The sequence below is a fragment of the Plectropomus leopardus genome, chromosome 6 (genome assembly GCF_008729295.1).
Source record: "Plectropomus leopardus isolate mb chromosome 6, YSFRI_Pleo_2.0, whole genome shotgun sequence".
In the NCBI taxonomy this organism is placed as follows: Eukaryota; Metazoa; Chordata; class Actinopteri; order Perciformes; family Serranidae; genus Plectropomus; species Plectropomus leopardus.
This window is the reverse complement of record NC_056468.1, coordinates 25,806,925-25,823,501: the sequence shown is the minus strand read 5'-3', so window position 1 is coordinate 25,823,501 and position 16,577 is coordinate 25,806,925. Positions and strand designations below refer to the sequence as shown.

General features: G+C 40.6%; 1 protein-coding gene across 1 annotated transcript in view; it reads right to left on the bottom strand.

Annotated features, from left to right (window-relative positions):
• The window catches only part of LOC121944011 (homeobox protein orthopedia B-like), a 67,140-nt gene that overhangs the window by 32,547 nt on the left and 18,016 nt on the right, over nt 1-16,577 (bottom strand). Inside the window, exon 2 of the mRNA XM_042487659.1 lies at nt 6,748-6,868. The gene's annotated coding sequence lies outside the window, so the exon portion shown is untranslated. The remainder of the gene's footprint in view (nt 1-6,747; nt 6,869-16,577) is intronic.

The window sequence follows — 16,577 nt, the reverse complement described above, 5'->3', positions numbered from 1 at the left end:
TGCTGCAACAAGAGCTGCCTCTGGGCAGATAAGAAGAAGCTTACAAAGATATATGTAGGGTTGCCCCCTGAAAGTCTGAGATTCATATCAACAGTTGGAAATCCCTCAGCAGACTAAGACTGCTTTAAGTGGAGAAGTTACTTGAGATTTTTTTTCCAAGTCAGTTTGCAGCCTGTTTCTGAAAACTTTGGTCCCCTGATTTTGCTGCGGAGTGAGCGCTCTTCACTTTCATGCTGCACTTTGGTACAGGCAGCTGCAATTATTAAGGCTCAGAAAACAACAGTATCTCCTGTCTTCTGCTTGTAAGTGGTGAGTTTAAAGCTCACAGCAGCATCATATCATACAGTCTCTGGCTTTTTTGATGGTGTCAGCAAAAAAAAAATTGCGATCCATCATTCATGCAGTCAAGTTGTCTACTATATAATGTGAATGTCACAATAGTGACTACTATCAATAAAAAAGTTGCTAAGAGGCTAAGTAGGCTCTTAACTGTGACACATTCAAAGATCATGCTGAAGTTTAGATGTGTTTTATGGTGGTTTACTAACAGAAGACTAAGACATGCCGGCAAATGAACCAGTAAAGAATGTATAATAATGTAAACCCCCGTCCCTCGGTGCCTATTACAACTGGAAGTGTGAGAAATGCACATTATTTCCCCTACTGTCACTGTCAAACTGAAAGTCCTGCTGCACCCTGTTCAAAAAAGACTGAATAGACTAATATTCATTGAACAGTCAAATCTGATTCGACTGGCATTTATTCTGAGTCAGTTATATATTAGTTATATATCAGTCATATATATAGCTGTTATCATTTCCATGGACTATTGCCAGAAAGATTCAGGATAATTTCAAACTCAGATTTAGCCTTTGGCCTGTTGCCATGCTGAATTTTCACTAGAGCCAAAAACTTGCTCAGCGCAGCCAAAGTAAAGAGAATCTAATACTTTACACCAGGTAGTCAGGCACAGCAGGTAACACTCTGTGACAAATTCCAACACACACTGAGACAAAACAAAAGATAAGAAAAAGAATACATTTCACAGTCAGTGATATAAAGACCAGAAAAGGGAACTGACAGAGCAAGAGAGTGGCCTGGTAGAAGAAGGACGGATAGAAGGTAAGGACAAAAAAGAGCAGACAGGAGACGAGCTGGAAAAAGTAGGAGAGCAGGAAGCCCCTGCAGAAATGTGGCTGCGAAGATGTCAGAATATTTAAATACTGATGAGGCCCTCTGTCGCTCCTCGTCTCTGCTAATGACACACTCGTCAAAGCCAGACAAAAGAACCTGCAGCCTGTCACAACACACACACCAGGGTACATCTGTGTTTGTGTGTGTGTGTGTGTGTCTGTGTGTGTGTGTGTGTGTGTGTCAGGGGGATTGCCGTTCTGTCAGGATGTAAGGTACCACTGAGAGGTGATAAATCTCCTCTTCCTTGTCAGAGAGTGCTGGCACTGCATCCTCAGACACTTGCGAAACAAACTCCCCACTTGGGTCACTTTCTTTCTGTACTCTCCTCATCTCTCCTTCCCTCACTCCTCATCCATTTGTTCTCTTGGCCTGCTGTGTCTCCACCAGCATTCAAAATTAAGGTGTCACACTAGAGCAGATGGATTACACACGCATGCACGGAGTCACACACACACAACTCATAAATGAGGTGAAATGGAATCAGGCTCTTATTGAATGCCTGCTTGAAAAACTGGGTTTTGCCCGTAAGCACTGCACTCCGTTTCAACCCATATCGATCTCTGCTTGTTGTTTGTTTTGAAGTGAATAGTATGTTTGGACTAATGGCAAAGTCTTTGTCTCTCTGACTGCTGACAGGAAACAGCAGGTGATAGAGCAACATCATGAAAGGGACGGCCTTCTATAAAACAAGCAATGAGCACCGTGAAAACGGGTGCCTCACAAAACCCATAAGCCTGTTTGATACATGAACACAGAGTCATGTCAGACAATAATGTGTCCATGCAACAGACACTCAGACAAAGGGAAATATATTTGTTTGGGTTTTACTGTGTGACTACATTTCCAATTGTTATTGCAGCTGGAAACTAAACTTTTCTTCTAAATTGGCTTTAAAAAGACATCGTAAAACTGTCTTTCCATCTTTCATCGCCTCTCCTCGTCTTCTTCCGTCTCCTCTTTGTGACTTTAGCTCTAAAGCAGAGGAGAGTGTCAGCGAGGGTTCGGTTTGATTCAGTGCTATCTAACCTTGCTTTATGAAAGCATTAAATTGATGGTTCCAGACCAGCCCAGAGAAAATGCACATAAAACTGAGACTAACTGAGAGATAATAGTCCTCGTAAACTGGTCTAAGAGCTCTATAACTCACAACGTCCTCAACTTGTTCTGTCTTACACAGCACAAGCTGTCACATCCAAAATACTGATGCGCCCAAAGGCACAAACTGAAATGCAAATGCAAATAAAAGGGAAACCACACTTCAACAAATGAGAAAGATACAAGACTGGACTCTGCTATCTCTTCCAAATCTATTGATTAGTATTCAGACACACAAACCAACACTAGACAACAACTAAATCTAAGCTGGTAAGTGTTTGTAAAAAAATTAAAAAATTAAAAAAGGCATTTACTTTGCATGATTGTCAAATTGAGAAACACAAAATGCTTATTTACTATATAGCAGTCAAACCTTTAAGGGAATGGTTTTATATTTTGGGAAATACCGTTGATGGTTTTCTGTGGGAGAGTTAGATGAAAAGATCAACAGCAATCTCATATCTGTCTATTAGATATGGAGCTGGACCAGCAGCTTAGTTAGCTTCGAACAAAGACTGGAAACAGCTACTCAAAGTAAACACCTCTGACGCTCAATAATGCACAGGTTAACATTTGCTTAATTCATCAGAAGAAACCAGAAGAAAGTGTTGTACAATTCTGCAAATCATGTAGGTTACATTTATACCCTTCATACATATCATATCAATATTTTTAAAGTGACTATACAGGCCGACATTATAATCAGGAGGTAAAGGGGTTAGTGGATGACGTGACACCTGAGAGTGATACCTGCCTGGTTGCAAACCACTGTTTGAGACAAACTAACCACAAAACCAGTTGCTTTTTAGCAAGTCATCGCTGTTTCCAGCGGGGTTAATGCAATGATAAGTGGTTGGGTTTTTTTCAAAGATATCACTGCTTTTCTAGATTGGACTGTGCCACCAAACTGGGTTTTCTAAGGCAAAACATGATCTTTTCCTAATTACAGCCCATTGTTTTTTTGCCCTTAAACCTAACCACATGTTAACCACAGCATCACTGAAATGTAAAGAAACATAAAGTTTCAACTTCCGCTACATAATAACGCATAAATGAAATGTATCTGTCGTTTGAAAAAGCATATAACGCTAACAATTACTTTGGTAATTGGTTTGAAAAACAACACAATTTGTAATTTCACTTGTGCTTGTGTGCTAGACTATTTCTTGGCATGCAGCAATAACTTTCTGGAGTCTGAAAATTACGAACCAACAAATGTGTGTGGTCCATAATACAAAGTGCAGCAGGGTTTTTTTGGTAATGTGTCTGAGTACCTGTTTGTCTTACATATGGGCGTTTTCCTCTAAATTAACTGCTGTGTTGTAAAGTATTTCTACATTTTATCAATAATATATATTCTGCATGTACATATATGTCACTAAAATGTGGATACATGATGTATACTTGCATACATGCAATATTATTTTTCTCTTTTTTTGTTGATTAACATGACAGTTTGAAATGTGTGTGTAGCAGTAATAGTGGTAGCAGCTGCTGTCGGCTGGATGACTGATGAGCCATGTAAGGGCAGCCTTAAGTGTGTGTGTGTGTGTGTGTGTGTTTAGAGAGAAGATAAAGACATTTTACCCTCAGCACCCAACACTTTCGAGGTCTGCTCAGCCCCCATGAACCAACTCTGCTTCTGTACTCTGGGCCTCTTATGTCTTAAACATAACCATCTCCTCCATCCTCTTCCTCATTCTGCCTTTGCAGGACAACACAAATCACGCAGTGCAAGAGGAAGCTAAATTTTATAGGTCAATAAAATTTTTTTCCAAAGACCCCAACAACAAATAATGGACAGGGCAATGAGTGCTACTGCATATGCAGACGACAAGTATGGTTCACAGTGAGTCCATGTGATCTGTGAGTCTATTGTACATTTTTGCAGGTTGCGCTGTGTGGTAATGGATGGCCGGCGGGTGCCCGCTGACGTGTTATTCTTTTATAAAACATTGCCTCTGCGTACCGGAGCGCAGGGGGGAGCGTGTCACACTTGTGATGAATGACCAGAGGGTAACATCTTCACTCCTGACCCCTAACACGGGCGTGCATGCTCACACATAGACACAGACGTACATAAAATCAAGCATGCACTCATGCACATTCAAGTTAGTAAACAGTTTTTTTTTTCACCATGAAAGCACACATAAACATCTGATGCAGTGAATCCACTAAGCAGAGGGTGTTCCACATGCAGGGTAGTGACCTCTCTGTTTGCCTTCCTTTTCAGTGCACTGTGAATACAGAGAGGCTCCATCTTTGTATTCTTTTCAAAGCTCCTGCTTGAATTGGTTTCATCGCTTTATTATTTTTTATTTGATCACAGATCCGCCATTAAAAAAGACTTTTCCTTACTCCCCCTCATTTATCACACGGCCTGACTAACAGGCCTGCAGCCATCAAAGGTATCCTCAGCCATGTCTCCAAACAAAGCATGAAAGAACAACATCAAACGTAGCTCCTATTAACACTGGCAGAGCCAGAGCTGCTGGACAATGGAGGAGCTGGAGAGGTGAGTAACAAGCAGTGACCTTCTGCTTTTACATACACACACACACTCTTGAGCACGATCTAACAAGCAGCAAAGAATACTTATACATCAGAGGACTGAACCTGAAGAAGTGCAGCAGCAGAAAGAGAAAAGAAAAAGAAAGACAGAGAAAGAGATAGGAAGAGAAGGAGACATGATAGGGAGGAAAGCGAGACAGAGGGGATGAGGAGGGAGACAATGAGACAAGGAGACAGAGACAGAGTGGGTGAAGGTGGCGGAGGAGGCGGCGGAGGTTTGGTGGGGCGGGTGGGGAAGGGGAACAAGCAGCCAGTCTATTATCAGGGGTCTATAGAGAAGCATTTAGGGACAAATAGGACACCACCCCCCTGTCACCCCAAACCATTCAGCCCCTGTCAGCCTCAGCCATTCAGCCAAACCCCAGGGGGAAGTGGCAGAGGGGGGACAGAGGGGAGGAAGCAGGATCAGGGTGGTGGGGGGGCTGAAGATGGAGTACCCCGGTACCACCCCTCCATGATGCTTCAGATGCTGTATCTTAGCAACAGCACTCTGGGTGTGACCCATAGTCATATGGCTCCATTCAGTTTCACAACTCTTGGACACACACACACACACACACACACACACACACACACACACACACACACACACACACACACACACACTGACACACACTGACACACACACAGGGGCCCCGCAGTGCTCATGAGGAGCCAAAACAGGCTCTCATGTACGACAATTAGCACAGATCATGCCCCCCACCCGTCTCGCCCCAACCTGGCCATACCAGCAACCCCACAGGGAGCAAACTTAATTACCATCAACAGACAGAGGGGAGTTTATCTTTACACACTTAAGATGATCCACTTTGCACACACACACACACACACACAGAGGCCGAGTCATCCTATACAAAAACTCTTCATTTCAGCACGTTGTCAATCACATGCTAATTAAAACAGCATATTGATGGCATTCTGTTCTACCCTGATTTTCATATGGAATTAGTATTTAATGAATTGTGTGCAGATTAATTACAACATAATGATATTTAATTGTTACCAACTAATTGTTGTGGCGCTCTTTGTTTTGCAGTTGCTGGGAACTTTGTTTGGTTTGAGTTCAGAGAGGAACAGTTGGCTGAAGAACACTTCATTGAGCAACTTGAATTGTTTCAGTAAAAACAGCCTTTTAATCACAATTGTGTTTTCTTTTTTCATGAAAATTAGCGAGTAACGTTTCATGCAAGATAAGTTATATTAAAGATTGAGGATCAAAAGACATGCTTTGGGTGAAATGTTTTTATAAAATATACTTTGATTCTTTGGATCGATAGCATCTGTGCTTTATCTCCGCTGTCACCTTAATAGCAAGAGACAGACACACGCTCACAGACGCACGCACACACACACACACACACACACACACACAAAAAATGGTCTTAGTTTGGTAATCCCCCTTTCAGAGGGATAAATGTCTTTATCAGGCTTGTTCAGGATAATAGATTTATACTCCATCTATTATTTATCCAGGGATTATCACTGTTGCCTGAAGGTAGTGATGTACAATGTTTACCATGACCTTGGGCCACACACACATGCTTACACACACACACACACACACACACACACACACACACACACACACACACACACACACACACACACACACACACACACACACACACACACACACGCACACACATCCAGCACACTCAATTTGCCATGGAATTGGTGAGTGATAATAAACAGGCGTGCAATAATTGTTCCAAAGTCACTTTGTTCTTTTTCCAACTCTAAGGACCCTTGCAAGCCAATTCTGGGGCCTATTGAATAAGATTGTCTACTGAGTCTTTATGACTACTCATTAAAACACATTTTTATCATTTGTTATAATATAGCACACTCCTCTTCAAATGACATCATTAAACATAATTCAATCTTTACCTCTTCTTCATGTGTGCTGGTTTTCCTGATTTATCCCCACTTTTATTTCATTTTCTTGCCCGCTCCACTGCTGCACTGCTGCACTGCCCCTCTGTGGATGGTTACGGAGCTGCACGAACAACTGCACATACACACAAAAAAAAAAGAAAAGAAAAGGCAAAGATCACTGAAAACCAAACTGTCCACTCAAACCAAATTGATCTACAATATTACTGGAATACAAACAGACAGCATCAAGTTTGCACAAATGTTGCTGAGCACAAACACCTGGGGCGCATGCACGCAGTAACACACACTCACAAACACATTGCTCTCTGTCTGTATATATACACACACGCATAGGGCAATTTAGTAAATGTCATCAGGTCTGCAGAAAGAGAGGGAAATAGGCCTGCCTCCCATCTTTGTATTGGGAACACAGGTGAGATTGATGAGTAGCGTCTGTTTATGATATCGGTTATTCAAGATGAAAGATGAGGGTTTGTCGAGGGGTTCCTCCCATTCACTGTCATTGATTTACACACGCAAACACACACACACACACAGGAGAACATACCCACAGTGAGTGCCCTTGCATTGTCAATAGTCAAGGTTATTTCATATGCAGCAGAATATTTGACTAACATGAAACAGAGAAAATAAAAAAAATACTTTTGTTATGATGGCAGAACAAAGACTTCTTAAGGGACGTAGTCTCACCGGACAAGCGAGTAAGTACTGAGTGAACATCCATCAGCGGAGAAAGAACATAAAACTGTGGTTTAAAAGCAATAAAATACGGCAGGGAAATTTGTGAAGAGCAGTCAGGGTGGAAAACGAAGCACTCAAGCTAGAGGCAATTCTGTTCTGGTGAATTAAAACCTAAACCCCTTTCGCATTAACATCCACAGAGAGACAAGTGCTGCGGTAAGTGAATGTGTTGCCTGTGTTTGTGTCAAAAGCCTGTTTTTCTTCCTCCGCCAATTAGAGGGACTATGGCACAAAGGCAGCTAATTTTGTCAAGCTCCTGTAAATGGAATGATGGATGCTGACGTTTGGGAGGACAGGGGGGAGCGCTGTGAGTGAATGTACGCCTCGTGGTTACCCGGCAAGGCCTCCTTCATTAAAGCTCCTTCTAAGGACAGACAGAGTGAGAGAAAGATGCACAAACATTCCCTATTCAGGATGAATTAAAAACCCACAACACACTACTTTTCACAAGAGAGCATTCATTATGGAGGCCTAATGTAATGGCATAAAGCACAGGAGCAACAGCCTATCAAGTGCAGCAATTTGGCTTTTTTCACTTGTGCTGTTTCGTTGCTATAGGGTAATTTGTAGCACTCAGCAGGGCAGGGTAAAGTGAATCAAGATTAATTTACATGCAGGCGAACACTTAGGCAGAGGCAGAGCGGTAAGCAAACGCACCGTCTCTGCGGCTGAACGGGGAAGAGGGCAGCAAGGCAGAAGAGAGAGAGAGAGAGGGGGGAAAGTGTCAGATAATTAAGGAGCATCAAATGTGATTGCTGAAGGCAGTTAAAAGGCCACAACATGCCGACTGTGGTCGCTCTCAGAATGCAGCCTTCGCGTTTTGTAGTCGAGCTGCATTGATGGAAGCATGGATTCTAATGGGAACAACAGCTGTAAACCCAAGCAGCCACTCCGGATTCAGTCTTCATTAATTGTGCTTTAGTCTCTTCTCCTCTAAGCATATTATTCCAATACATTAGTTTGTTTTCATTTAGGAAAAAGAGTGCCGGCTCAGTACTGCACCAAGCAGGACAGTGCACTGCTATATTGGAAGCTCTGCATGAACCAAAAAGCAAAGAGGTTATTCAATTGAAACACTTGATTTAAATAACACATTGCCGTACATCACAGTGACACAAAGACAAAGAGTCCCTGAAGATGCGAGCTTGAAGTGACAAGGCTAACTTGGACAAACCGCCGCAAACATTCACATACAAATGCGACTACAAGCAGAGGGGAATGAAAATACTAAATGAGCTGTTTGAGGTGGACACACATCTCGGAGAAGCGATGGAAGCCGAATCCTTGCCCCGCTGAACAGACTTAACATATCAGAGAAAGAGATCACTGGGATGGGATAAAAAGAGAATAGCTGGTGGAGTTTCTCCCCTCTATCGCTCAGTGGTAATGGACCCTGGACCAAGCTTGTGGCAGGGGAATCTGATCAAGCATGCTATCCTGGAGACCCGTGCACACACTCCACATGCATGCACGCACACACAGAATCATTCTGTCAAATCTGAATAAACACAAACACACATCGGTTGGATTGTGGGGTGCAGCTTGGGGATTCGGGGCGAGCGTCTGGCATATTTGGCCATCTCAGATCTCCTGTCAGGGCCTGAATGCAGGATGACAGCAAGAGAGAGCCCGCAGCGTCTGGAGACCTGTCTCCATCTATGCATCTCTCACATAAACAAATTCTCCCATCGCTGTATTCAGACTAGCCTCTCTGCTCTATTACACACAACACACAGCTGCCACAAGCACTCAGACACCCAATCAACAACCACAGAGAGAGAGAAAGAGAGAGGGAAGGGAAAAGGAAGAGAGAAGGGTAAGAAAGAGAAAAAAGGCAAAGGGGGGAGAAGGGCAGCAGAGGGAGATGGAGGAGATGGAGGAGAGGAGAAAGCGAGACAGGAGCAGCGTCAGGGGAGATGCTGAGATGAGAATGTTGAGAGGAGGGCCAGCGCTCCGAAACTGTGCTCAGCGTTCTGTCTGGCCGAGCAGGAACCTCCTAAAAGCAGGACGACGACCAGCGTGGATGAAAGAGAAATGGGCTCTAGTGGGATGAGGAATAGACAGAGGCAGAAGTGGGGGGCTAAGGGTTGCAAACACATTGAACGCATGAAATATTAGGACCACCTGCTCTTTCCATGAAATAGGCTGAGCAGGAGAATGCAACGGTTGAGGCCAAATGTTGAGAGACTGATCCCAGTGTTTCGTGTACTCTGCGGGATCGAGCACAGCGGCTCAGTCGTCAGCTCTGTCAGCTCTTAGCAGTGAAGGTGTTGGGTTTGTTCACAGATCCCAGAATTTTTTGTGTTTTATGTACATGTTTGTTTTTTTAGTTCCTTCTGGGAGCTTTGGTTTCTTAAAAAAAACAAACAGTTACAATCCACATCAGCTGGAACAGACAATTCTCTGTCCTGCTGTGGAGAAAAATCCTGGACCAGCTCCAGTGACAGTGTTTGCGTATTGTACAGATTATAAAGAACTAGGAGGAAACTTGGTCACAATGGCATGACCCACATGATTTTACAGGAATATTTTACTGCTGATATAGGAGTTTATTATAGCTTTTCTCTGCTGGAAGTACATTTCATTAATATAAAGCTGTAACTAATGATTATTTTCGTTTTCGATTAGGCTCAAAGTAGTTAACTGATTTTCTATGAAATGTCAAAAAATAGCAAAAATGTCCCTCATCATATCACAGAGCTCATCTTCTAACGGCTTTTGTCAAAACAAAATTTCAATTTTGAGAAGTCGGAAATATTTGATATTTTAGCATGATGAAAGACATGGATCATTAATTAAAATATTAAAATTAGATTTGAGTCAAGACAGTCAACAAGTTTTCTCAGAGAGCTTTAAAATATTCACATATACCCTCATAAAAGGTAAGAACCACAGAAAAGAAACAGAAGGACCACCTCTGTCAGGACAGACAAACATGCAAGAGATGACAGAGTGGACACAAGTAGTTGCAGCAGAATCACTGTGAAACAGAATGAGAATATTGAGTAAGTAAAGACTGTTGTGAGTTCATTGTCTGTTAATTGACTATCAGCACTGCATAAAAAAAAAAATCAATTAAATCTTACATCTTAAACAACAATACAACTGGTCAGTGTTTTCAGGTCTCTCTGTCTTCATTTCTGCACTGTCAATGCAAAAGTGGAATGAATGTGAAGTGTATAGTGATTAATCAAAAAAGCTTCTTAACCAAAATCTTCACAAGAGGACATGTTCCTCACTATAGGGCCAAGCTGCCAAAATGCCGATGATTCTTGTATCAGGTGCTCTCTCTTACCAGCATAATAAACATATTAAAAAGAGGACATGTTGCAGCAGACATATGATCCGAAATTGGGGAGAATTTCAAAACACTAGTAACCGAGAACACAGGTTTCCCTGACGTTCACATGTAGCTACATGCAGCAGAGTGTGAAAAGTAAACATCTGCAGTAGCATGCCTGGAGCAGACAACGCTATAAAGAATTTGTTTCCAACTTTTTTTTTCTATTTTCAAGACAAGCTGACGTCAGTTTGTTACAGAGTGTTCAGAGCAGTCTGAGGTTTTAGCACAAAGGGATTATTTTTCCGTCATGATCTGAAACTTTGGCCATTTTCAATATGAACATCTGACATTCTAACTAGGGGTCGACAGATATTGTTTTTCAGGGCCGATACAGATTATTAATGGTTATTGAGATCAATATTTGAAACCGATATGCATTTACAATAAAAATGAAAATCTTCTGTCAATATTTAGAATTTGGACTATAACAAACTCCAACACAAAACTTGTTTAAATGCCTTTAGCAAATGCTTAATCAAAACCGAAACTTTCAACATCATATACAGCAAGTTCCCTGCAACTTTTTTTTTTTTAAAAAGTCAAGCTGAAATTTAAATTAAAAATAAATTAATAAAAACAGCTCCCTGAGATTTTACAAACCTCAGTTGTTGATTAATTTTATCAGCAATGATTAAAATAAAATGCAGATACAGATAATCTGCAAAATGCCAAATATCTGTCCTGATAATCGGCTAGGTTGATGATCTGTCAAAGTCTAATTATAGCATTATATATACAGTATACGACAGAAAATAAGAGAAAGAATCAATAGGCGCCCTTTAAAACCATGACTAGAAACTAGTAGAGGTTAAATAAAGCTACAGCTAACAACAGCTAATAAATATCAGGCATTCATGTCGTCACCTAAATGTTTTTAATGTCAGCGGATCTCCTGGTGTCCAGATATTGACTTAATTGTCCAAAATCCATCTCCATGGCAGATTTTCTTTTCTAATGGTGTTTGTCAATGTGTGTTCAACCTTTGGTCAGAGTTCTTAGAGACGCTGTAAGACTGAAGAGGACTAGAAGAAGTGTGTGGGAATTTGTAATGATTGTAAGCCCTCCTGAATCCAGATATACGTCGGGCAGAGAAGCACTTGAGAAATAAGCTAAAAAGCAAAAGTTAAAATGGGCAGCACAGTGAATGTGATAGGTGGACTAGAACACACCCAGAGACTGTGCTGTTGAGCCAGATTGATCTGCCACATTACAAAACATCCCTCCTCCTTCCTCTGAGTCCCTACTTTCTCTGCTCCCACCTCTTCTGATCAGAGTATCGATCCCCGGACCAGTCGATCGGTTGCTACTCTGTGATCTGGGCCGGGCCAATTACTTCAGTGAGTAATAGTGATTAGTTTGTGTCTAGATCAATCCACACTGATACAGGCAGAGAGGCTGTGGACGGGGCCAGGGGAACCACTGACTATTCACATCAGCAGCATATTTGTGAAACAACAACAGTGTCGTAGCAGGATGCAATGCATACTATATTGAATGTAATTGTTTCATCATTCAATCAAACCTCCATAGAGTAGATACTGTATCTGTGGACTTGTAGTTCAACTGAAGACCTACAGAGGCTCTCTGGACATGATTATGAAACAACGGGCCCCTGGACATAGATATGCAAAGGGCCCCACCTCTCCTTCATAAGAGCAAGACACACAGAATTTGTGGTTTTGCATCTCTTCATAGTGTTAATGAATCTTTTTGTAGTTTTGTGTCTCTCGATGTCTCCGTGTGGCTGTTTCATGTCTTTTTGGAACCATTTTGGTCTCATTGGGTCATTTTGTCTCTCTAAATCTAATTGAGATTGTTTTGTTTTTTGTAATTATTTTGCATTTTATTCAGGTATTTTTGTGTCTTACTGAGGTCATTTTGTGTTTCACTGAGGTAATGTTGTCTCTTTGTGGTCATTTTAAAACTTCTTGAGATTGTTTTGTGTATCTTTAATGTCATTTTGTGTCTTATTGGGGTAATTGTGTACTTTTGTCATACTTTTAAATCTTTTTGGTCTCTCAAGAACTCTCAAGTTATTTTGTTTCTCATCAAGGTTATTTTGTGTCTCACAGAGGTAAGTTTGTGTCTCACTGAGGTAATTATGAGTGTCACTGGGGATATTTTGTGTCTCATTGAGGTTATTTTGTGTCTCACTAAGGAAATGTGTCTCACTAAGGTAGTTTTGTATCTCTTTGTTGTCATTTTAAATTTTCTTGAGGTTGTTTTGTCTTTTGTAGTCATTAGGATCTATTTCAGGTCATTTTAACTTAATTAATTGGTCACTTTGTGTTGATCTGTAGTCTTTTTGTGTCTCGTTGTGGTAGTTTGCCCGTTTTTGTAGTTATTTCCTCTCTCTTAGCTTTTTATTTGCAAGTCTTTGTGGTCTTTTTGCATCTCTGTGTTAATTTTGAATTCAGGGGTCAGAAATCCACCCATGTTTCCAATTTAAATATTGACCCTTTTCCCCACAAAGAAATATAAAACGTATAAACAGACTGAAAAAACGCTGCATTCCTTCCTTATAGCCCATACTAAACACACATGCATACATAAGCACACACACACAAATCCACCACATATAGTTAGTGCTTAAATCTCAGCCTGTGGCATTGGTTTGACATTGTACAGGTCATTAAAGGAAAACTAGGACTAATGTCGAAGGCAAATCTATTTATGTTGATAGTATTCATGGGCAATCTTTTCATAACATTGATCAACACAGTTTGTCTAATAGGAAAATAATAAACAATTACTCCTGCAGACGAGAAGGGTAATTGATTTTCTTCTGTAAATTACTACCACCATCAGCCCTGCGTACACAGAAAGGTGATCATCTGCATAAAATCAATGGGATATGATCCTATCTGTATGATAATCATGGACTGTAACCAAGGAGCCTTCATTAGCTTCAGAGAGAGAAGGGAGCGTGGAGGGTAAAACAAAGAGACAGACAGAGCGAGCAGCAAGACTTTAAACAGATGGCTGCATAAATCTTGTCATTGCTGGCAGAAAGAATTTCAACATTTTTGTAATATCAGAAGTTAGAGCAGAATCAATGCTGCTTACATTGTATATGACATTTATAAAACTGTTAAATGCTTTGGACCAAATCTGATCCCCACAATGCTCTCGTGTTCGGCTTCTCTTGAAAACTGAAGTCAAACTCCAGCCAAACAGTATGATACTGTATGAATAATATGAGAACTGCACAGACTCTAAAAGTAAAGTATTAGAGACGAAGGCTGCATTAAATCTCTCTGATTAATTTCTGATGGGTGCTCACACCACCCCTGGTGTTCCCAGCCGGACACTGACTTATGGTGATTGGTAAGCCCACCACTGGACAGCTGTATGTATGACTGCGAGCAAGCCTCCAAATCGATACGCCCACCAATATTAATATCACCACATACGTCAACAAGCCAGCAAATGCTTGCAACCAGGACAAAGATTGAATGAAATGGATATCACCTACTAACACTATCAGATACTTAATTCACAAAAGCAGAACAAAAATATTAAATATAATCATTCTCTCTCTTTGTTGGTCTCACCAGAAAACAGCATTGGTTGTTTGTTAAAACACTTAAAATTACACAAAACAATAAGGAAATCAAAATTCCAGCACATATGAGGATGCCCAGGTTGACATTAACATAAAACCACATATGTCGACATTTAACTTGTTTGTGTAAATACTCTCAGAAGTAAATTGGTTTGTAGAATTTAGCAAACTGCAGTTCTACAATGACAAATGTGAATAAAAAGTATTTAATGAGCTAATCACAACATTTTCAGGCTTCATTTGTTAAGATTTGACAAGTTTTGGGCCAACAAAATACTTAATCAATTAAACACTAAAATGTTATGCGTTGGGTTAGGGTGGGGAGGGCTTTGAGACAGCATTAAGACCTTCATGTCACAAAATTAGATTTTCAGAAAGCACAATTGAACAGTTAATTCAGTAAATAACATTTCTAAATAAAAGAAAATCTAAATATTAATAAGAAAATTACAGACTTTCTTTTTGATATAAGTCAATACATTTCTGATTCAGTGTTTTGGGGATGTCATGAGCTTAGTATTTTTAATATCTTGGCTTTAAAGGGTGTCCAATTTTAATACTAAGGACTACAGTTCATATACTGTGAATGAATCTGGAAAGTTGCAAAAATGTTGATACGGAATCTGCGGAACAACGTATTTTTATTCCTTTTCTGCCAAAATAGGCAATCTTGGAATATGCTATCTACAACACTGTTTTTCTATTGTTATATTTTTTAAATGAACATTTAATCAAAATCACAATCTTTTCCTAAATTTAACCAAAGTGCTTCTGTTGCCTAAACCTAACTACAGACACAATTCCTAAATTCTTGTCTCAAATTTCTGCACTATGTGTGTCACCACCAAACCAATCACTTCACTGTGACACCAACGCAGTAGATAAAGTGTTTTATTAGCTCAAAAGAAATATCTTTCAACATATCTCAGGCACTGATAACACCATCACCGCACTGTAATTATAAAAACAGAATTTTTAGGAGTGAAGAGTATCTCGCCAAACAAAATTAAAGTTAAATTTGACTCAGGCGTCAAAGTCTCAGGATGATGTAATGATGCAAAGCTCACCAAGAGGCATTTAGTATTTCAGCTGATATTATTCTGTAGGTGTGCAGTTTATTAAACTACTAAAAACCCAAGTAACGCAATGAATCTGAGCCTCTCGGACAGTTGTTGGCTTCGCCTGGTTGATAATTCAGCCTTGAGCTACTTTAACAGTTTGCTAACGGTGCACAAGGTCTTCAACAACACTACAGTTTGTATAAGACGACTGAGATGTGAAGTGATGGCTTTGATGGTGGAGCACAACCTGTGTCAAGACAGAGAGCTTTTAGTGTGATTACTTTACTGTACCTCCATATCTCTGTGAATCAGTCTTCCCTGTCTATTTAGAAGCCAAACACAGACTTACTGTATAATGAATCTATTTTAGGCACCAACGGCACTCAAACCCCTTTCATTCTCTGTTCTCGGAGGAAAATGTGGTGCCCAATATTGTAAGACCCTAAAACCAAATAGAGGCCTTTTCAATAATAAAGGCTCTGGGCTTTTAAAGCTGAGAGAATGAGTAGCTGGAGACAAACAGTAAGAAGAGGCTTTCAGTATATTAGCTTCTCAAATCAAATCACTGTGAAGGGAAGACTGAACCAGCATTTAACATAGTAAGGAGGCCTGGACACGGACAAATAAAGTGAATGCTCTGTTTGAATCTGTCCTCCCTTCATAGATTTTAATGGCCTATGGTAAAGTGAAGTGCGTTAACACTTGATAACTACATTAGCCCGGGACTATTTTTTAAAGCACAGAAAGGGCTTAGCCCATTTACCATTTCCATTTGCATTATGCTGTAAATTGCACAGAATGAAATCAAAACCTTGGGCACACTCAGCCCGCAGCCTGTTATCAAATTATATTGATTTATTAAAACTAGTTAATTTGAGACACTAAGTGAAAATAAAGACACGGGCTGATATGCAGTGGCCACTAGCCAGCACAACACCTCACACAAAGCCAAGATTGCAGGTTTGGATGTAGTGAATATACAGCTGAATTATAACTGTTGAAGAAGTAGCTTTGTTCAGATTGATGTCCTGCTTTCGTCATGACCGGCTGAAAGGCTGGGATCACTCAATACTAATCAACAGGCTGGACACGAGCTGGTCTTTATCACTTT